Raw genomic sequence first — 23,412 nt, forward strand, 5'->3', positions numbered from 1 at the left:
AGGAGTTTAAACATGTGGCTGCAAGATATTACTATATAAAGAAAAACCATTTGAAGTTATTGCAGTCATATATATATTCCTACAGGGAAATGTAGAAATAGGCTCATGTGACTTAAGAGATTCCCTGTCACTTTGTAGAAACTGTAACATGGTGAGGAGCTTCAGTTAAAAGGGGAGGATGAAACAAAACCCTTAGTTCTTTAGCTGCCTCAACCCCTCTTATTCCCTTAAGCAAGCTCCAAGCCTGATCCCATCCCGAGCCTCTCTCCCTGGCCCCTCCGGGCTGGCAGCCTCCCTGCTGGAGGCTGGGGGTGGGCAATGTGTTGTACGTGGCACTGGTGTGCTGGGAGCCTTCCCTCTCTACCCCAAAGGCTTAAAAGGAAACAGGCTGCAATCTGCTTGCCGTGCACATTCCGCTTGACATCTCACACTACCCAAAAGCATGGCAGAATAAAATACTTGAGCTCTTAGGATGCATTTTTTGCTATCCATACAAGGAAATTAAAAAGATAATTTTTGTGAGTGCTTTCTAGCACTCACAAGCATCTCTTGCCACTTTTACTCTGTGTTAATAAAAATAATATGTAGTGAAAGCTCTGAAAAATGCTTTTCCAGCACCAGTTTTATGCAGGTCACTGAGAAGAAAGATGAGATAGTGGGGAATACCATTTCCAGCCTGTAGCTATGGGAAGCACTGCTCTTCCTTTGTGACCAGCAGCACCATCCTCTTAGCTGAATGTGAAACTGAACAGGTGATCCAGCAAGTTTTTACGTTTTCCTCCCACCAGAGTAAGCAATGGAAGAGGCTTGCTGTCTTGTGGCTTTGTACTCTCACTTATTTGTAGGTAGATGCTCAGACATGGGTGTATGTGTGTGAGTACAGGGATGATAGGGCAGCCCCTCCTTAGAGTCTCTGGGACTGGAAAGACTTGGAAGCTGCTGTTTCATCCAAAAGGAGAAAAATCTCTGGCCTTCAGGGCCAGCAGATGTAGAGGCACTAACAATCATGGCTCTGGTTTCTGATATTTATAACACTGAGCTACGTAACAACAGCACTCTCACTCTGCATTGTTTGCTCTTATTTGCTATGATCAGGAAAAACAGCTTATCTCAGCTATTTAAAATATTATACTCACTGATTCACCGCTCAACAATTCTCCGACAGTATCAAAACAGTAGCATTCAACAGCAGATGAAGTGGCAGCCAGGCCAGGGGAGCTTCAGCCCCAGCATCACTGGATAGCATTGGCCCTCCAGGGACCAGCCTTTTCACACCATCTGAAGTCATTAACAGCTGCCCCGCTTTACCTGTCAACAATTCAGCCCCCTTGAATCATCAAATGCTCTTTAAAACAACCCACATCAGCTCTAAGAATGTAATTAAAATCTCTTCTACATTCTGCTTGACCAAATGCCCTTAGAAATCAGATAGAGATCTCTAATGGCCCTAGGCTTAGGCCAATTTTCTGATGAAAAATTGCTAAATAAAATAGGTTTGTGGATGTCTTGTTTGCTGTGCTCCCGATACTCCATTCCACTGACTTCTTAAAGCACTGCGGTATTTCATGGGTTATAATGATACAAGCCCTTCAAGGACTGTTTCAGTGGTACATAATCCTGGGACTGTGCAAGAACAAATTTCACCCAGTTTGAAAAGAATGGGAAACAAAGGAAAAAGAACGCTCTTAGGCTTGCGCTATTATACAGCGTGCTTTGATTTTAAATATTTTTGAGAAGTGTGCTGCCCGATGGGAGTGTGAAAAACCATTTCATAAGTCAGTTTAAATTAGCAGCACCTCGCGTCCTCCAGGCAAAGATATACTTCATGGTTTGTCTACATGATAAAGTATCATTAAAAGAAAGATTTAACTGAAGATTGCTATCAGTGAATGACTGACAATAAGATGAAAGATTGATTTGATCACAGGAAATGCAAACAAATTATACCTGTAGGGGCTCAGTGAAAATGGAGCAGAAACTGACAGTTCACGTGATTAAAATAAATCACCACCAACTCCTGGAGATGGAGCAGCTGGGAGTCAGCGCTCCCCTCAGTTGTACTGAGTTTACTTTTGTGTAATGCTGTTCACTTCAGACTTCCACAGCCTAAGTGAGAAGAAAATCCTGTGCCAAATGCACACTGTGCTCTGACCAAGCTTCACAACAGGGAACCCAGAGTTTCCATCAGCAATATTCCTGTCTGCCTAGTCATTTTTCCCAGGGCACTTGAGCTTCATGAAAAAAAAAAGTAGCAACATGAGAGGTTTCCTAACAGTTCCTGTACACAGGAGCTGCTGGAATTCTCTTGCTGATGTTTTTGTATATTTCTTTTCAGTCAGTATCTCATTGGCAATATGTAACGTCAAGAGCAGCAACAACTTTTTCTTTGGTGCTCCCAAATTAGAATGGATGTATTTTTCATTTTTACTATATTTTTTTCAATAGCAGTCTTTTTCACAGCACAATTCCCACGCCACTCTTTCATCTTTCCATCTAGACTGATGATACAACCTTTTGTCATAGCTGTTCTTGCTCCCATTTCAGTGCAACTGAAATATCAAAAATATTGATCAAAGAAGGCTAATCTAGTGTACTTAGCACACTTCATCTCATACAACATGAAAGAAATTATATAGCACTGCCTTTCCAATCTGTTTCATCTTTTCTCCATCCACAGGTTACATCCTACTCTAAAACTCCATTTTCTTCCTCTCCTAGGAATTAAGTGCCTGTCAGGTTTCTGCCATCCTCAGCTCAGCTTAACATATCAAAATCCATTTTCTAAATTCATTCTTACGGATTGCACAGACATTTGATGCAGAACCAACAGATAAAACAAAGCTTTTCCTGTGGTATGACCACTCTAGACATCCCTCTACTGTTACCAGAAACTCTACTGCATTTACTCATATTACTCAATTAATGTTTCTATGAAGACCACACAGGGCAAATTTGCTGAGTAGGCCATTTTTGGACAAGGAATGCAGAGCTGGAAAAGGTCTCCTAGGTCTCTGAATGTGATCTCCTGCTGTTGCAGACACCACATCATCCAGCTCTTCCAGCTCTGCATCATGAACTTACACTGCATCACAGAGAGAATTCAGGTTTCAGTATTGTTTCTCGCAGAGGAAAATCATTCCAGAACAAAATACTGCAGGTAAAATTCATGTTCCTTGGGTCTTCTCTTGTGCAAGAGTCTAGTCCTATCCTTCCCTGCAATAAGAAGGCTCACTAGTGTTTTATATCAGAGAAGAAATATTTATTGTATGTATGGGAAATGGATTTCCTAATACATGCCTTTTTCACAACCACTTTGACTTGGACAAGAAAAGGCTCCAGGGAAACCTCATTGTGGCCTCCCAGAGCTTGAAGGGAGTGTATCAACAGGAGAGCAAATGACTGTTTACATGGGGTGATAGTGATAGGACAAGGGGAAATGGTTTTAAACTAAGGGAAAATGTAAGTTAGATGTTAGAAGGAAGTTTTTCACTCAGAGGGTGGTGATGCACTGGAACAGGTTGCCCAGTGAGGTTGTGGATGCCCCACCCCTGGAAGCATTCAAGGCAAGGCTGGATGTGGCTCTGGGCAGCCTGCTCTAGTGGTTGGTGACCCTGTCTATGGCGGGGGGGTCAAAACTCGATGATCTTTGAGGTCCTTTTCAACCCACACCATTCTATGATTCTGTGACTGCCCATGATGACCTCATGACTGACCTATGATTGACCTATTGCCACTATCCCAGATGGCTGATATTTCCTCGTGGAGTGTTTTATTCTTCCTCCTAATGGAAAGACTACACCTTTTACAGCTCTGAATTTCTTCCTGTTTCTCTTACTTCATCCCTATGGACAACAGTTCTTTCACTCTTGTCTTAGAGGAACAGTGATTACTCCCTCCTTGTCAAAATCCTCCCCCACAGGATATTCCAAGCAAAGGCTTTCTTTGTTTGAGGAAATAGGCAGAATATCTTGGTAATCAGAAATCCAAATAAATGATATTTCCTGGACAGAGGCCAAGTGAAACCTGCACAGAACCATTCTGTTCACAGAGTTGAAGTGGATTACCATCAGGACTGTACAAATGAAAATATATGCTCATTTCACTGCTCCTTCTAAGTGCAGGTGTGAACAGGCACGCGTGGAGGATTCACTGTGCAATGGGAGCTCCCCAAGCTTACATATCACTGCTTTGCACTCTCTGGAATATGAGCTGCATGTCACTGTTATAGACAGTCCATCAGTCAGGTTTACTTCCACTGAGCCCTGCAGTGGACATCCAATTATACCACCAGTATACTTAGCAGCTATAGCCAGCTCCTCTAGATAGTGACTAGTCAAAAAAATTATGTTTCAGACAAGAAAAATAATGCATCTCACTGCTTCTAGCTACGCACACTACTCTCACCTACAAATATGGTAATTTCTTTAGCAAAACTTCCAGTCTCCCATTCTCTTTGCTCCCTTCTTCACCTGAATCACGATCCAGTTCCTCACTGTTTGGTAACCAAACAGCAGATGGCTGGACTGCAATTAGACATACATACATAGTACCACCTGCTAGATACTTTTTTTTTCTTCACATTGGAACAGTTGTTAGTCTCAAATTTTGCAAATTCAGACTGGAGTAGAAGAGTGATTTGTTAATTACTTTTTGGGCAGATGCTTTAACTCTTCTGCAGTGTGTAATAGCACAAACTCAAAAAAAATTTTAACATAATAGCTGAGCATAATATTTTACACAATAGCTTTGCAAGTCAAACAGTGGATATTTAATAATCAGTTAACTTAGGGAGTCCTCCAGCCAAGAAACATGGGGCCTCAGCCACAATTTTTTTTTAATAAAGAATCATCTTCTATTTTCAGCAACACAATGTAAGCAAAACTATTCAAAATTTCAGGAAGCAATATACAGAATGTACAGCAATAAAGCAGCCAATACAATACATCAACAACCTCCCAAAGATAAGGTTGAAACCATTATCAATTTGTCTTTAACACCTTATTTAAAAATGAAGGAGACAGAAATGTGTACAGTGCATCACTTCCATGTTTTCCAGCTCACTGATCCTTAAGGCAGTCCTTGAACTACCAATAACACAGTGTAGTTTTCTTTGAGGCATTGATACAGATTAACTTAATTTTAGCATGGCATATCAAGCATGGTGGTGAAGGGTCAGCAGCTGGACTAGATCATCTTAGTCTTTTCCAGCCTTAATTATTCTAATAAAAACCACTGAGCTGACTGTTCATTAATATAATAAATTAATGGCTCTTTCTCCTTGGGAAGTCAGGGAATTTCCTACTTGACCAACCTCATCTCTTTCTGTGACTTGACCCACCTGATGGTGGAGGGAAAGGCTGTGGACATAGTCTACCTTGGCTTTAGCAAAGCCCAGAGCATGGTGATAAATGGAGTTAAACCCAGCTGGCAACCAGTAGTAAGTGGTGCTCCCCAGGGGCCAGTACTGGGGAGCATCTATTTTATATCTTTATTGACTAACCAGATGAGTGCACCCCCAGTAAGTTTGCTGATGACACCAAGCAGGGGGAACGTGTTCATCTGCCTGAGGGTAAAAAGGCCCTACAGAGGGATCTGAATAAGCTGGACGAACTAGATGCAGGCTTACTTGAAGCATTTAAGCTGGACTACAGGTAGCAGAATCCAGTTTACACTGTTGTTAAGGTTGCCACAAAAACTTCAGCTGATCATTGTTGATATGGCTCCCACTAACAGGTACAAACAAAACACGCCTTACTTTGCTGGAGTTATTTGTAGTGATTGTTTTCCCTTCAAAGACTCTGCATTTAAAAGCAAAGTCCAAATGGTCAGTCAGCATCACTGCTTCTCCAAGTGGCTGTACTTCAGTGCTGGGTAGAAGGGAACTTACCTCACTGAATTGCTGTGCAGGAGCAGTCTCTAAGCACACAAGAAACATCTGCAAAATCTGACTGAGAGCCAGGAAGGGATTTAGAATTGAGACTGGTAGGCACTGTTGCCCTGTAGCCAAGATCTCTGAGGCAGAATAAATTACCTCACAAAGCTATGAAGTTGTAACTAACTCCCTCCACAGTCACTAATGCCTAGATAATCTAATGCCTTGCTCTCCCTTTCTTTTTTCCCCGCCTTGTCGCATATCTTTGCTTCTTCAAACCATAACCAGCTTGTAGCCACTTTTTGCAGCACTCCCCTCCACTGTGCACCTCCAGCATGCACTCAGAGCATTTCCACCCAGCAGAGCACATTGTGATGGGCTGCATCTGTGCCACACTGCTGAGGCCTCCTCACCGTGGCAGGATGGGGTGGGCAGCACAGAGTGAGGGTTTGACCCCTGCGTGCAATTGCTGTTCTGCTTTAGAGACGTTCCCATGGGTGTCCAACTTATAGGCTTGCCTAGGCCACGTATAAAATATGTAATATGGTTAATGTATGTAAGTAATAAAACTTATTCTTCCATTGAAACATAAAAAGGAGGGCAACAAAAATATAGAACTAGCAGGTTAGACCTGTATGGTTTAGGCCATGATGAGAGGTGTCTACGCTTATTGTCAGGGAGGGAATGTATAAAGATAATGCGTAATGCCAAAGTTGCAGGTCATTTGAAGAGGTAGGAAGATACACAAACGAGTTTTTAGAGAGCATCTAAAAATGTGGCTTGCTTTTGTAACTTAGGTGCTCTTACACCCTGCTAGATATCTACCTGAACTCTCAGGAATCCACATGCTTCTGCCAATTTGCCCCTTGTCAGCAGCTCTACAGTCTACAGCAAAATATATTGATTTCAGCTGCATGCCATGCCCAAATAGCTAGCTGTTTCCAAGCAGAGGCACACCTTGTACAACCCCCTTCAGCTCTGGCTTCCATCAGTTGTGGAACTATCATTCCTTACTGAAGTGATACCACATTAGTGCTAATTCCAACCACTGACCAGGAAGCATGCAAAGCCACAGGGTTCCCAGCAGCTATACCCTGGGCCCGTTGGTCAGCAATCATCACAACCTTCAGCACCTCATCATTCAGCTCTGTGCTTGCACGCACAGCCTCTGGTGACTTGGGCAGAGACTGAAAGGGTCTGTCTCTGTCAAAGCCTCTTTACTGCTGTGCCACGGCCTGCCCATAAGGGTAAGGGTGATCAGATTTTCAAATGACAAATGTTGCAGTGTCACTTCCACACATCTCCACCTTAAATTCTAGTCAAGAAATGGATTGAAATGGATTACTGACATGGACCATCACTAAAATTAAAAACTTTGTGAAGAAATTACAAGTCATGCTATCGATCAAGTCTAATACATTAATTTTTTAATTCCCATTAACTTCAATGAAATGTATTAGCATGAGAAATGAGATTCTAGGATGTTACAAGTCCTACACACATTCAGAGAAACTTTATTTTCTTCAAACACCTGCAAAAACCTGCAGCACTGTTATTTTAACTGCCCACCTCCCCCCAAGAGCAATATTTTTTCCTCCATTCTGTTTGCTCTTGGAATTGGACATACAGCTTATTGGCACTGTATTTTTATTTCTGGGGGGCAACCAAAAAGGAAATCACATTGAAACACTGAAAACCTGATGTACAAGCTGTTCCATGGGATGGAGAATGAAGCAGTACATCATCTACGATGGCCATACAAAAGCACACTACCTACTTTACAACAGAAAATAAACAGCAATCCCTCCTTGTTTAATGAGGCAGGCTACCTCCCAGGTTGAGCCCTTGCTGCATGTCACTCAACTTTCTGGCACTCATTAAAGGAGATGAGGACTGCATGTATGCCTTCCTTCCTGAGAAGTGTTATTTTACTTCAGAATTACTCACCATTTTCCTAGTACTGCTGCAATGTGAGAGCACTAAGATAATGCATAAAACTACATTCCCCAATTCTACATTGCTCTTATTAGTTTCCCGAGAGCTTGCAGACTTGACTTTGGTGAGCTTTCAGCCAAGGGAAGGCACATCAAAGTCCGCTCTGGTGCTGCAGGAGAGAAACTCCCTTTTCCCTATGTAGTTAACACTCAATCACTTCAATTTTACAGCCATAAATGAAGTAAAATTCATGTAGAACTGTTAGATTAAATTAGTTTTAGAATAAAATTGAATTAAGTAATTGAGGGCTACAAAACACTTCTGTGCAAGCTGCACTTCTAATTTGCATGGTAACTCTATTCTGGCAATTATTGAAATACTGAAACACCATTTCTAAGGCAGAACAGGTACCAGACAGTGCTAATAAATGTAACACTTGTAATACCACAACTGCCTGATGACATAAAATGGTCCTGGCATGTCCAGCAGCACACAGCATCACATGGGTTGCAGTCCCTGGCTCTCTAAAAATACATGCCCTAGCAGCTCATTAATCCCATGAAGTAGCTATTGCTTCAACATCGCACCATCCATTTTTAAGATTCACAAAGCACTTCCACGAAGAGAGAAAGCTGATATCTGTCAGGCAAGGGGTCAGATATTATCAGATGTTATGACTTCAGCTCAGCAATACCTTACATCCCTCTCTGCCACAAAATAAGGCATTACCACTTCATGATGTACTTTCTTGACGTTAGGAAAGCAAGGGTACAAGGCTCTCAGGCAAGCCTTTGGCAAGGCCTAATCACCCCCACATAACTCCACATTTGTGCCATCAGCTTCCCTGGGTGTTGAATGCATCTGGAAAGAATACATTTTTCAGATACTGAAAGCAGATAGACAAATCATACTGATTTCCAAAAATCAAGGGCCTATCAGGTAAGAGCTACATGTAGGAAACTGCCCCTTACCTGTTGAAATTTTTTCCAAAGAAGAAAAAAAGACTACCATTAGGATCAACTAGGCTGATATATTTGTGTGGCAATAACAAAAAACTAACCCAAATACAATACTATTTCAGAACCATTCAGTCGTTACTCTAGCTAAAGAATCTGGGCATTGAAAAAGATAAACAAGAGGAAAAGGACATACAGTACTTTATTCAAGTGGTAGAAAAACAATGAAAAGAAATCATGACAGGCAGGAAAAGGACACAAAGGAGCTAATAGTTACTGAAAATCTGGGAGGGAATACAGTACTATGAGGTCCACTCTTAGATGTAACACATAGATCAATTCAGTACATATTTAATTACATGAATTAGTTATCTGCAGACACGTGGCATTTGGGTCATTCCCCAAAGAGCAATAGTGAGGAAGACTCTTTCATCTGCATGCCAACATTCTATCCCAATCCATCAATTTTTGCCTTCTGTAGAGGTGGCTTCATCTAAAATTGTGCAAATAAAATTGGTTTGTGAACCTTTGTTGTATTTAAACACTTGGAAGACTCTGCAGATTGGACTTCTGCAGAGAAATCCAGATCTCTGTCCAGTCTGGGGCCACAAGAGACCACACTCCTGCAGAAGGAAAGAATATTCCATCATATAAAGCCTGGAAGACAGAAGTAGCTGGATGTGAGCCACTGGAGAAACTTATTCACTGGATTCAGCAACAATTGGAGACATTATTGCAGCTCTTTCTGGACAGAATTGTGGAAAAGTAAAAGCAACACTTCTTAATGAGATTATTCATAGATCTTTATCCTGCACTTCCTCCCACGATCGAAAATTGGCTGCTCCCAGATCCTTTCACCAAGCCTCACAACTTAAGCAAGAGCCTTCTCTACAACTTGAGCATCTGAAACAATTCTCCTGTATTTCTCCTTATCCACTTCTTGTCTTCAGTCTTCATAGGTAGCCACAGACTGCTGCTCTGCTGGCAGGTTTCCCCCCCAGTTGTCCTACTAATCTTTTGTTTCATCCCACATAGTTCCAAGTACTTCCCCTACCTGTCTGCCACCATTTGTAACAGTTTCACTTGAAGTGTTGGCTTTTTGTTTAAAAAAGAAAAAAAAAATCAGACTTGCATAAAACTGCTAGTGAATGGTTGTACACAATTTGGAAGGCTCAGTAAATGTGAGTTAATAACCAGAGCTGGCTCCAAACTTCTTATCAGCATAAACACACTAAGTTTCCTGCCTGAAGAATCTAGGTTACACTCAGCTAGCTGCTTTTGTCACAGACAAGTGATGATGATGAGAGGCCTGATTCATTCTCATCCTCCCCCCTGGCAGCAGCAGCCAACCCAGCTTCAAGGGCTCTGCCAACACCCATCTTGGCATCCCTATTGCTGCCTTCTTTGTCTGTGCCTACAGCTGGCTCTGCCAGGCACCAACAGATGAACCACACTCAAAAATTCCAAACAACTCTGCCTATGCTTTCTACCTATGAATATAACTTCATCTCATCAGGTATTTATAAGTCAAAAAATCTTGCCTGCAAGCTTGAAATAAGAAATTCTGTACATCTTTATATCCGTTATGTGCCAGGCTCCATCTCATCAGGATTTTAATCCTTACATCTAGAGCACTGTGCTCAAAACCCTCTACCCAAACTGCCAAGGTCAACACTATTAATCACATTCCTAATAAACAGAGGAGGTGGCTGTGTACACACATTTGCACAGATGCTTAATGCATCCAAAAGAGAATGAGCTTGTTTTATGCCTTTATCTGAAGTATCAACTGTTAGTTAAAAAAAAACAGATCTATACAACAGGGTATAGAATGGTATGCAATGGCTTAATTTGTGCCAAGTTCCCACTAGAACACTTACCCCAGCAAAGTGAAAGCTCAGGCTTCAAAATTAAGGGTTTACTATACTTATGTGGGAAACCCCACAGCATACTTATTCCTGAGCATAAAGATGGTGCACTCCTCTGCTCTATCTTAAGAGCTGAAGGTGAAATAACAGCATTCCTGTGTGATATATCCCAAAAAGGAAAGCATCAGGGATTTAACCATACAGAACTTATTCAGCTGACACTTGTGCAATCCTCTCATTCCCCTTTCTCCAATACAAGGGTAGCAAGCACATGGTACATTGGAGGAATGCAAAGCTGCACTGAAACAGTAAAGTTTGCCCTGGAAGGCATAAATACAATTAAAAGAAGAACAGACTATTACAGGAGTTAATCATCTGCAAAAAGAAATCCATGGATCCTCAGCCATTGGAAAAAGTACATCAGGCCCAACTCCACAAAGCTCTGTCAGCTCTGGAAAGGAAGGGGTGGCTTGGCAGAAGTGGTAAAGCTGATTAGGGAGTAAGGGAGAACTGCCAAATACACGAGTCCTCATTAAAATTAGTAGATGTAATAGACTTCCCTGCCATGAGATCTTTAAAAATAAAGAAAAGATTAGAGAACATCTAGCTTAATTCTAGTATGCATTGTTATATCCATACATATTAAATGCTTCATGGCACCCCACTTCATTTGTATTATACAAAATGCAGAAAAAGAGTAGAAACAGCCCCTCCAGGGACTAATAACTGGAGAGTGGGCTGCACATCTGGGACAGGGTTGGCAGCCAGGCTTCCTAGAGGGATACAAGGGACAAGTGCTTGAAACTGAGAATGGGAGAAGGACCAATGGCAGCTCTCCCTGTCTAGCAGGATGTACAGGCATCTGAACATAGGCCCTGAATGTAACCAGAATGCCCTGAAAAGAACATAAAGGTGTCTTACAGCTAAGCACAGAGTAAATAGTCATGACTCCTACACTTAGTTTCCTCCAGACCTGAGATATGCTAGTAGTAGTATAGTTCCCATTAGCAAGTGCTGTTAAATCATTACTGATTACATAGGTCAACAGGAGACCACAGCAGTCAAGAAGTTTATTGGTGAAATCACAGAAAAGGCAGCTTACTTTTGAAGAAGCAGCCCAAGAGAAGGGCATATGAGAAATATAAGATGCACTGATCTATTTTTATAAAATTGTTCCCATTTAAGATGTATTTTGAAATAATTATGTGCTGTCAGTGATTTCACATGAAGTGAGAATTTTTTGTTTTACTGATGGAAGTTCTAATATGCCATTCCCCTGGGTGAAAAGCTAATTACATACAAATTCAGTATTCAGAAATGATTAATTGCTTGATTGCAAATGTTAATTTTAAAATCCTGGTTCAGCATGCATCAACAAGAGTAGACACCTCAGGTTAGGAGGCAGAAATAAGTACACTAGCACCAGTACACCTGCAGAAATAGGAGATCAAAGATCAAATGAAATATTAAATACAGGGCATCCTGTTGTGTTCAAAGAACATATCTGGGTAGAGGTTACTCACTCAGAACTGATAGGCAAGGACTACACATTTATTCTTAGGATATGTCTTGCATACATGATGTACAATTATACTTCCTTACTTCCTGTTAGGAGCAGCTCTTTTCTTTCCCACATGGTCTTTGTACAAGCTGATCTACTTTAGTTTTGTTGTTTGCGTTAACTAATACCACGTTCATCACCCATTTTGATGGATAAAGACCTGGATAAACATTAAAGACAAGTGCAGAAAACAGTAAGAGTACCTACCACCCTGTGCTCTTTACAGTAACTCCTCTGTCACCAGTAGTCTAGTTCTATGCCACCACTCGGCCTCTGGAGTGAGATTCCATCCACACATCAGCATCTTAAACTCCTGAGATTATTCAAAGTACTTCACAAGCAGTAACTTCCCCCACCCTTCCAGTCTCCCCCAAGTCAGCAGTACAGCAAGATACTATAAGCAAATACACTAGCTTAATAACCAGTATTTGTATATAGGCCACACATATGACTAAGGAAAGAGTACCATCTAGCCTCCTGTACCTCCTGCCTGAGGTCTCAGGGTTTGTCTCACATAAATAAATGCAGAATGCAGATGCAGAATGTCTTCCTGTGCTCTGCTCTTTACCCTAGAGGTAAAGCACAGCTCCGTTCTCCCATGATTTTATTCCTTGGTTCTCCAGTGGAGGTCGGTAACTGCAGCAGTACCAACTGCCTGCAGAAGCCTAAGGCCATGCCATGGGAATCCCTGCATGGCCATAAAGAGAGAAGTGTAACTGAATGGGAACTGCAGGAAATACAGCTTCCCTAACACTTCAGTTCCACATAAACCCACGGTCACGCTAAGAACAGTGTGTGGCCCCAAAAGCAGTATCCTGGGATGTTTTTCTGCTTGACTAAGAGGTCTGCAAATCAATATTCATTTTGAAGAGTGCTACGCTGTTTGTACACACAGAGTTTACCCTGTGGGTCCAGATGTTAGTGCTTTATTAAGCATAAAAATTACAGGAGATTTGCAATAAAAAAAATACCATGACCGCTGCCAATTTTTCTTTGGCAAACTTCCAGTAGGAAATATTCCTGTGTCAGCTGTAGCTCTCTCCTTTGGTATCACACAGACTCAGACAATGCATTTGTTGGATTCATTTAAGTATCTTCAAGTGTGTTTCATTGTTCTAAAGCATCAAAGAATTTTGCAGTTATAAATCATAACAAATAATCAGTAATTCCAAACAATGAAACCACATGAGAGAAATGAGGTGCAGATGTTGCCAGTCATTGAAGGAGATTGTAAAAGGGAAAGGAAACAGTTGTGTACATTATAGTGCTTGTTATGTGAGTGATTCATTTGAAGAAAGAGTGCTAACAACATCTCTCATTTTAAGGTGAAGATTTTTCTTTCCAAAACTCTGAATTGCCACACCTAAAGAGATACAGCAGAAAACCCTCTCTATTACAGCAGCAATCCTAGTGTACTGTGACATCTCAACAGCCAAGGAAGCAGCAATCAATTCCCTAAAATACATGGCATCACTCCAGTGCTTTACCAGCATCCATAAAGTACAAGCAATTGAAAAAAAAAACACTAATTGCTGCATGATATGAATGCCAGACAAAGCAAGTTCAATATAATTCTACTTTGAAGAATAGAAGACAAGTAGCATCTGATTTAGTCCTGAGGTGCACTCCTATTTTGAAAGCTCATACAGTATTTCCTGGTGTACTTCTCACAGTTACAGTCAACCTTTGGCTATGGAAAAGAGAAGCAAAGGGCTGACCTTTGGAAAAACAAGCACTAGTGTAGCTGGTGCCTTTAAAAACAACCACAAAGTGTGTATATTCTTCAGGGTATCTGGAGCTCAAATATTGTTAGTCACTGTTCATACTGAGAATTATCACTTAGATGCATCTGAGATTGCAGACAGCAATCACAGTGCTCGTTTTCCAACTCTTCCCACAACAGCTCTGAAAACCTGGAAGCGTTCATCAGATCAGAATGTAGTGCAGCCACAAACACCAATGTTAAAGTACTTTTGTCAGGAGCCGTAGGGAGCTCACAAACAAAAGGCCCTCTGAGGGACAGCATTACAACACATACCACTCTTGTGGCATTGGTTTCTCTGATGATACAGATGCTGTGCATGAGGGCAGGCAGACTACTGGGGCACCCATTTGTGACCCTTTCAGTCTGAGTACTATGCAAGATGCAGCTCAGAAGGGACTAGCTTTGCTCTCAGTCTCCTGACCTCACACATTGCCAAATCTGTGTCCCATTAACTTCATTGGGACTGACATTTTCTGTGGGAACCAGAGCTGAATAACAATCCTATTCTTCATGCTTCTTGAGCCTCTGTAGCTGCTCTTCCCCTTAGATTAGGTACCAAAATGTGTTCTTTATTTTCCTGCAGTCTCAGTCTTCAGCAGTCCTTACTAAGGATATCAACTCCGTAAATGCATTCTCTAATTCAGAAGGGGCTGAACTTTTCTTTCCTTGGATTTTTTTTCATTGTTGTTTTACTGTAGATATAGGGACAAATAAAAGGTAAAAAAATAGCAAGGGCCATCCCAGACTTTGAAAATCACACACAAAGCAGCAGCATTACAAACAGGAGTACAAAGAATTAAAAAACTTTAAGAACATCTAAGACTTTTACTGTAATAAAGACAATCAAGATAACAGTTACAACAGCTATGAAGTTACTGTTGCAGTAACCACACAGCCAGAACTATGACTTGTTCACTGCAGGAAAAGAAAAACACAGATAGAAGTCAACTGAACTAGTACCACAGACCTTAGAGTTCTCAAAGCCTTCTACCATGGCTGGTGGAACATCAATACCAGCTACACGGTGATGTAGCATTATCTTTTACCCTGATTACTTTAGCTAACAACAGTCTCAAATAACCTTACAATAGCAAGGTACAAAAAGTTGATTACTTAAGCTTCTTCCAAGCTTCCTTTTTAATGGTTTTACAATTAATCACTGCCAGGAAAGTTATAATGAACACTTCACATACCTCTGAAAGTATTTACATAGTCACCTTGATATACTTTCAATAACTCTGCTCACAACAGCACTTAAAAATAATCAGTAATGCCTCAGCCTACCAATACATACAAACAATAATATAGCAAGGAGCTAAGGTACTGCTTGTATTATCTGTCACACAGCCACTACATAGCTCAGTAACAAGCTCTTGAAAGACACAGCACTGCTTCCTTCCTATGTTTAGTTAAAATCTTAGCAAATTATAACTTCTACAGTACTGATATAATCAATGAGAGGAACATTAGAATAGTAAATCACATACAGGTTACCAGTATATGCCAGAACACTAAAGGCTAGGTACTTTTTAGAGAGCACAATCTTCACCAGTCAGATCCCGCTCTACTACAGCGCAGGAAAAAGAGTGGAAAAAACATTACACTAGAAGCCAGATTCAAACCAAAAACTAAGTAATCAAACACCAGTGTAGCAACATACTCACTAAAAACAAACCAGAAACAGAAAGTCCTACAAGCCAATGTTACCAGACACTACGTGCCCAATGGTGAGCTTAAATAGAGACCGGGGCCCATGGGCCAAGAGTGTGGGTGGAGGCCCCAGGTGAGGCTGGTCAGAGCAGTGATGGGCTGTCAGTGCAACCAGAGCTGTAATATTACTGCCTGCTGGTGCTTAATAGTGCCAGAGTTTATACTTGCCTAACGTTACTCATCAAGAACAAGTTAGACTCCACATAAATGCCATTTTTTTTTAGCTGATCTTTTTAAGTTCATCTTTCTAAGACTTCTAATGCAGTTCTTGCTCTGGCCACATCTCTGGCCCCAGCCTCTGCTACCTGCTTGCTTGCTTGGTGCTGTTTATTTTTTCCCAGTTTATCCTGCAGGAGTCATGCTTCCTGCATGATTCCTTCCCTGTAAGTGATGTCATTTCCATGGAGGTGCTTGAAGTAACTTGCTAAGTGGCAGAACACTCATTTTTAAGATGGAAGACTGTTCTATCACTGTCACTTTTCTCAATCTGCACACCTCATTGACATAATCATACACACACACACACTAATTTACATGCTTGGGTATGATTTGTACTGCATTTTAGTGAACGTGTTCTGGAACAGTGATTTAAAATGTATCTGGGATGGCAGCTTAGGCAATTGCTCACATCACACATCAGAGGAGGCCCTGCATGCACACCTAAGCTCAGCTGTGCCTGAAGCATTGCTGAATTGCTGTCCTCCACAGGCTATTTTAAGTAGTAGAATCCTAAAATATTTTCCATAGAAGGATTAGTGCAGGGCTCTGAACAAGCAAGAAAAAGAAAAAAGGAAAGTAATTTCTCTGCCCTGCTATAACAAGTTGTAAACATTGCTGTCGCATAACTACAGCCAGCATCTGATTCAACCTCAGGGATCACTACGTCCTGCAAATACTCAGGTCTCATTTGGCACAGCTGGGAGTGGCAGGAGGGGCCTGATGGTTATTGTTTATGCTTGTTAGTATATAAGGGGTGGTGCCAAGGGGAAGGGTACTTGAGGCCCAGTGGTGCTTAGCAGTAGGCACAAACTGGAGTAGAGGAAGCACTGTGTGAGTGTGAGGGATGCTTTGCTTTTAGGGTTACAGAGCGCTACAGCAGGCTGTCCTCAGAGGTGCTGGGGTCTTCTTTTCTGGAGATGCTCCAAGCCTCTCTGGCTGCTTTCCTATGGGACTTGTTGTAGGGAGCGTGCTTCGGGGTGGGGTGTGCCCGTGGTTCTGTGCTCTGGGAACCTCGTGGTAACTGGATGGAATCAAAAAGCCGAAAGTTTTGCAAGCAATCCTTAAGAGATGTTGGCTGATGCAAGCACATGGCTGTGAGCACATTCAGGTCCATCCGTGTGGGGGCTGCTCTTTTCTGGAAGAAATGTGCCCACCTGCAAGTTTCAGAGAGATGAAGAGGGGCAGCCAGCAACCTGCTTGTGTGTTCTTTACGTTTGCTGCAGCTCAAGTATGGCTGTTTCTCATGGTTGAAATAACAAATGCTGCTTCCAGGAGCAGCCAATTGACAGACTACTGTTACAATGCCATTACTGTTTTGGTGTGTTATGATAACGTTCTCACGGATTGTTGCAGCACCGTGCAATACAAACGGAGCAAAACAGTCCGGCTCGTGCCCCCGAGCAGCGGTTTCTTCTGAAGGCCGAGCAGCTGCCTGCTGGCGCGGCTCTGTGGTTGCAGGGACGGCTCTTGCTGACGCTGTGCTCGAGCTGCATTATTGGGTTCCATCATTTGGCTGCGTGATTTTGAACGACAGCCTTGCCGACGGAGGCCCGGAGCTATTTCACGCGAGGTGCTTCATCTGCAAAGCCAGTACCGGTGTCTCGGTGCGGCAGCCACCGGCACGGCAGCGGAGGACGCTGAGGCACCCGAGGGCTCGGCCGGCTCCTGCAGCAGCGCGGCTCCGGCTGCACCGTCCTCGCGGCCAGGTACGGGCTCGGCCCCGGAGGAGCGAGGGGGAGAACGGAGCGGAGCTCGGCGCGGCCGGGACGCAGAGCCGGCGGGGCTGCCCGGGCGGAGGGCGGCGGAGCGGTCCCGGAGTGATGACGCGCTTCCTGTCCTCCCGGCGGGGGTCTGCTCTGGAGTCCGCAGCGGCGGCGGCTGCGGAGCCGGCGGGAGCGGGGGGAAGGAAGGAAGGAAGGGAGGAAGGAGGCGAGCGGCGGCGGCGGGGCGAGGCGATGCTGCGGTAACGCCCTTGTCGGTAGGAGCCCGCTCGTACCCCCCGTGCTGACCGCTGCGGATCGGGGAGGGGTGGGCTCCGCGCCGGGCTGGGGCTGCGCGGGGGAGCGCGGGGCCGTCCCGAGCCTGCGGCGGTTCGGCCGCTCCCGGCTGCGCACCTGGGAGCTGCAGCCCCGCGGAGCTCCGCCCGCACAACAAGTTGGAGCGCTGCAGCCGCCGGCAGAGCCGAGCCCCGGGAAGGAACGGGCGGCCCCGAATCGCATTCCCCTCGTCGGGAGCGGGACCGCGTGCGAGGGAGACCCCGGAGCCCCCTCCGCACCCGCGCACCGCGGCGGAAGAAAATCCTCGCGGTGCGGCGACCTCCCGAGGACGCCCGTACCTCGCGTGTGCACGCGTGTGTCCGTGCGCACCCGCGCGCGTGTGCACGTGCCCTTCCCGCAGGCCGGGCTGCCCGCCTCGTGCCCGGGGATCGCTGCCCTGGGCGCCTCTGCGGCGCTTCTGTTGTGTTTGCTCCGCGCGGTTTCAGCACGTAGTGTCTGCCTGAGAAGATCACGGGAATGGTTCATTGATTCGGAAACTCCAAGTTGTTTAAAAGCTTACGTTACAGACCTGTGTCTGAGAGCCAGCTCTGAGCCTGCTAAGTTTCAAGCGGGCTCGAAGTTTGAAAGCACGGCGCGGTACTTCGGGAGGTCTGCGTGGTTGAGAGAGCCCATTAGCTACGGAAAATGTCCGTGTGATTAAATACAAACCCGCTGCAGGTCTACCAGATTGCTCTTGCTTAAGTAAAACAACATTTATTTTCAGTCGTGTGTTCTGAGTACGGGCGAAAGCTTCAGTGTTCGGTAGGAATACCTCAGAAAGGGCGGGATGTGAAAGGCTTTCACGTCTGTTTGTGGTAATGGTCTTCAGTCAGTGCAGCAGTGAACGACGCTGTCTGAACCACTTCCCCCTCTAACCTTCAACAAATGACATTTTTGAGGCAATTCCTTGAGATTGAAGGTTACGGCAGAGCCAGGAAAAGGCTTCTTTCCTCTGGGAAGCACGTTTCACGTTCTTCATGACGGCTCCTTTAGCTGCTGACTGCTGAGGAGCTGCATTTTTCTTCCAGTTTATCTGTTCAGGGCAAAATCTGCGAGCCTACGTTAAGGGCACTCGTTTCTGGTTGTCAGTCTGAGTCTTTGGGTTACCCCGGCAAACTTGGTCAGTCTTTCAGTTCTGAATCTTTGTGTAAAACTTGATAAAGAATATAGACATTTTTTATTGGGATACCCATTCATTTTATCATCCAAATCATGGCACTTTCCCCTGAATATATCTGAATAGTTGTCCTGTGTGTTCTGAGTGTAACATCTGTTGCATGATATCATGTAATGGAATGTGGTATGGCTTAATTTAAGTTGATGTGAAATGTTGCCATTGGACTGTAGTAGTGCCTTAGAGGCTGAGAGGTTTTCTGAGTGTATGTTGGATGTGTAGATGGTTAGGAGTAGAAGATAGTGGGAAAGATGAATTAGCATTTGAACTGCAAACAATTAAGTACTTTAACTCTGAGCTTGGCTTACTATGAAGTTTTACTTAGACTTTCATCATTTGCCAACTCATTTAATCAGCAAATTCTGCTTAGATTAGAAAAGGCATTTGTAGTTAAAAATATAACTGACTAGTATAAACTAGCACTGCACTCTTTGATTTTTTTATTTTTATTTTTTATCTTTATTCTTGGGGAGAGAGGTGTGAGCTTGGGAGATGTATCTGGCTGTGGCATCACTACATCTGCATAGTCTTTCTGATGGCTTAGTTTTTGCTGTGAAAACTTTTTCTTGTTTGATATGGCTTCTGCAGAAAGTTGACTCAGCATAGCAAGGACGATCTGAAACATTAACGTTGGGGCTGTGTTAATCTGTCGAATATAGATCTATACAATCTGTGCAAATGCAAGATCTGGGCAGCTTCCAAAAATGCTAGTTCTTAGTTAGTCATCACAGGTCGACAGTAGTGCAGGCATCCACCTCCAGTCCTTATTGTGGCATTTCAGTGTCAGATAGCTGCTGTGATAGCAGTGTTGTATGTTCGTGATAAAGTGCCTAAGCGTAGCGGGGAGGCATAGAATATCCTGAATTGGAAAGGATGCACACTGAAGCATCATTCCAGTCCATTACGTTAGCACTGAGGTACCAAAACCATTGTTTGGAGCAGCTCTAAGCTCCCCTTCCTCTGTGAACACTGAAGTTTTGAAGAAATTACCTGCCACATAGACATCCTGATGTTTAAATACAGGCCATTTCTCGTGAAGAAGTTCTTATCCAGATGCTGCCTTTGCACTGGAATTTAATTAGTGAAGGGAGAGATGTGTGAGAGCTCTGTATTCAGCTTCCAAAAGATTTTTTTTTTCCTCTGCTCATGAATCCTGTCAAGGTTTGGCAAGTCTGTTTATACATGTTTCTGCAGACAATAGAATGCTGATGCAAACTGAGAACAGCAAACAGAACAGTTGTGTGTTGTTGGAAATAGAGGGAGGCAGTCCCAATATGCTGTATTTTGCATATGAGATTTTATTTCTGGGTTACAGCATGTCAGCCAGAACAGATGTTACTGGTAGATAGCCGGATGTCTTTTCAGATAGCCCTTCTGTGCTCGAAGGGAAATGCAGGGTTTTGCTTCTGGAATTTTCTTTTTGACCACACACAGTGATAAGAATGTGAAGTAAACTGAAGAGGTTTAAGTGGCAGGGGAAATGTAAATGAGAGAGGAGAGCTTTTTTTGGACTAACCTGGCTCCTGAGTACAAAGCTAAGTGAAGCAGAATAGTCTTGGCCACTGCAACTCATGATGCATGAGGTTGTTCTAAGTATAAGCGTTGCGCTGCTTTTAAGCTCTTTTTATTGCTGTCGTTTAATAATGTACTCCTTTTTCAGGAAAAAACAAATAAGAATTAGGGAAAAGAAAAAAAAAAAAAGGAAGGAAGGGAAAAATTTGGGTGTGTTGGAAGCAGCCCGAGACATGCAAGGCCCAGGCCAGTCCACGTAGTGCTGAGTCCTGGATCTGATCAAGGGTTGGAGAGTGTGTCCTTCCATCTCTGAGTGTAATAAGCAGATGCCTTTGGAGTGAGATTTGGGAATGAGGTGGCGGCATTGAGCCTGTGGTTGGTTTTGGTGCCAAACTTGGAGCTGTGGACACTGAACGTTCTAGATTGCTGTCCCTGCTAACGCTGCTGAAAACCCATTTCATGGTTGTGTCAGAGCCATTTCCCCGGTGTGCTGTGTGCACACATGCTTATCTTGGAATTGAGTTTGAATTAGCGTGCATACTTGAAGCAATTGTGATAACATTTTGATGTTTTCCACTTCCAGCTGCAAGCTGGGATTCTGTCCCCAGAGATCCACCCCCTCAATTCTCAAAGCTCCAGTGTTTTTTTTGTTGTTTGTTTTTAGCCAGAAAACACTCTGACTGACTTTACAGGGTGAGGGTGATTATACAATAATATGATATCTTAAAATATCTGTACAGTACTATGATGTTGACTTCTTACTTGGAGTCCCTTTTCTTGGCAGCAGCCGGTTGAATTTCTGCCAGGGTGGGTCAGCCTGGCACTCGCAACTGCCTCGCTGGCATTCTCAGTAGGTAGCTCAGCTTTCTGTGTTTGGGCAGCAGGAAGCAGTGTGAGTTGAAGGGAATGGTAAATGGACCATGTGTCCTTCTATTTGGCAGTTTTTGCAAGATTGAGATTTTATGTCCATAGAAAAGTGACATTTGCTGCAGGACGAAGCCAGGAGGGTCTTGCTCTTCTGATTCACAGCAGATAACAGTTACCATTGATTCTTTATCATCTTATTACATGGGCCATTTAGTTTTTCGAGGTGAATAACAATTTACATTTTTAACAGCTGACAGAGAGGTATTTGTTACCGTGGAGTATTGCTGTTGAGTGATGTGAGAACCTATTACACAGTAGGATTGTCTTCAGTGTACGAAGGCCCTCAGTGCTGCGCAGTGCTTCCCTCCGCACGTATGTGCTTGTTATATTTATGTTGACAGATTTCTTACCTTCTCTGAGAGCTGGTATCTGTAAGATGGTAAATTCTCCTTTGTTGCAGGAAGAATCTAGCTTTTACTGCAGCCTGTTGATGTTGGTGGGAATGCTGTGTTTTCCTTTGGGAAGGTTTGAATGCAGATGAGATATGTAAGCACGAAACAGTTTGGAAAACTTACTAATGGCAAAAATGAGGCTCAGATGTGTTCCAGTGAATACATCAATGGTCCTTAAGGGCACTGGTGGCAGGTGCCTCTTATCTTTGACTGTCCAATTAAAATAAGCCAAATACTGCTTAAGGGGAAACGGCAAGATGGTAATTGCCAGAGGGAAGGAGGAGAATGGAAGCAGCAAAGGCAGGTAATGAATTTCTGGCAGAATTGATGCTTCCAGATGAAGAAAAGACCTACAGTTGTCTAATGGGAAGAGCAGCAGTGGGAACGTGATTGTGATAGAACTGAAACAATAATTCAGGCAAAATAAAAACACTGAAGTAATAGGAAGGAATCTAAATTCATGAGCTAGGTTGTAAATGAATGTATAAATAAACGAGATCAGGAATCAGAACTTGAATGCTGCAGTTCCCTATAGGCTGCAAGTTCTGCAATTCCTTGTAATTTTCCTACTTTTGACTACCAAATTATATTAATTTTTGTTCACAGTATAAAGCAACGTCTCCCATTAACGAGAGCTATCTGAGCTGAGGAAGGGATCAACTAGTCACTGCTGCTGCACAGAAGGAATGCAGGGTCGGGCAGGAGGAAGCAGTGGCAAGCCTCCTAAGATAGGGTATCTCTGACGGCAGTTTTATAGAGGGGGGAGAGAAATGCCCAACTTCATTCTAAAAAGGCAAAAGCTGTGGAAAATCAGAATCACAGAGTTGTGGGGGTTGGAATGAGATTTTGTTGTGATGTTTGTAGTACACCTGGGATTTGTTGAGTATGTACAGACCATAAAGGAGAACCCATGGTCTTCTATGTACCCACCCTCTGGAAAATTATAGATTTTAAAAAGTAGTAAGCAAAGTTTAGTTGTTGCATTTGCAGTTGGAAGTAATGTCCAAGTCAGTCTGGCTGGAGATGAATTGCACGTTCAGCTGCAGTGTGATTCTAACCAGATCTCAAAGCAGCTGAAGGGGTCCAGAGGAGCATAACTGAAAAGAAGACTGAAACCTGCGAAGCAAGTGGTTAACTAAATTTGGCACGTGATACTGGGAAGACCAGACTGCAAATAAAGTACAGCACAAACCCAGGTGTTAAGAGAGAGGGAAGGAGAACTGCAGTCTAATGGGCCTTATCCAGGGTTGTTGTATGTAGGGGATGTGGTTATGTATGGGATCAGTTCGCATGGATTAACACGTGCTGTATGGGTGAGTGACGTTTTGTCCTTACAGAGGACTGTTTACCATTCTTGGTTGTCTGTTATCTTGTCTTCCTTGACACTGTTGGACATTTACTTCTATCATTGCTGACAGTGTGGTAATGACATGCCAGTAGCCCATCTGTGTGGATCTCATTTCTGGGTTTCACTGTCTTGCAGCT

The 23,412-nt window shown here is 43.3% G+C and overlaps 1 protein-coding gene across 2 annotated transcripts in view; it reads left to right on the top strand.

The window, feature by feature from the left end:
* TLN2 (talin 2) overlaps window positions 1-23,412 on the top strand; it is a 170,438-nt gene that overhangs the window by 19,247 nt on the left and 127,779 nt on the right. Inside the window, exon 1 of one of the 2 annotated variants that reach the window (XM_065733532.1) lies at window positions 17,739-17,864. The exons of the other annotated variant lie outside the window; for it this stretch is intronic. The gene's annotated coding sequence lies outside the window, so the exon portion shown is untranslated. Of the gene's footprint in view, window positions 1-17,738; window positions 17,865-23,412 lie in introns of those variants that run through there. 2 annotated transcript variants of the gene reach the window in all.

Source organism: Cyrtonyx montezumae, unplaced genomic scaffold (assembly GCF_038088225.1).
Source record: "Cyrtonyx montezumae isolate F1298 unplaced genomic scaffold, pur_monq_1.0 scaffold_17, whole genome shotgun sequence".
In the NCBI taxonomy this organism is placed as follows: domain Eukaryota; kingdom Metazoa; phylum Chordata; class Aves; order Galliformes; family Odontophoridae; genus Cyrtonyx; species Cyrtonyx montezumae.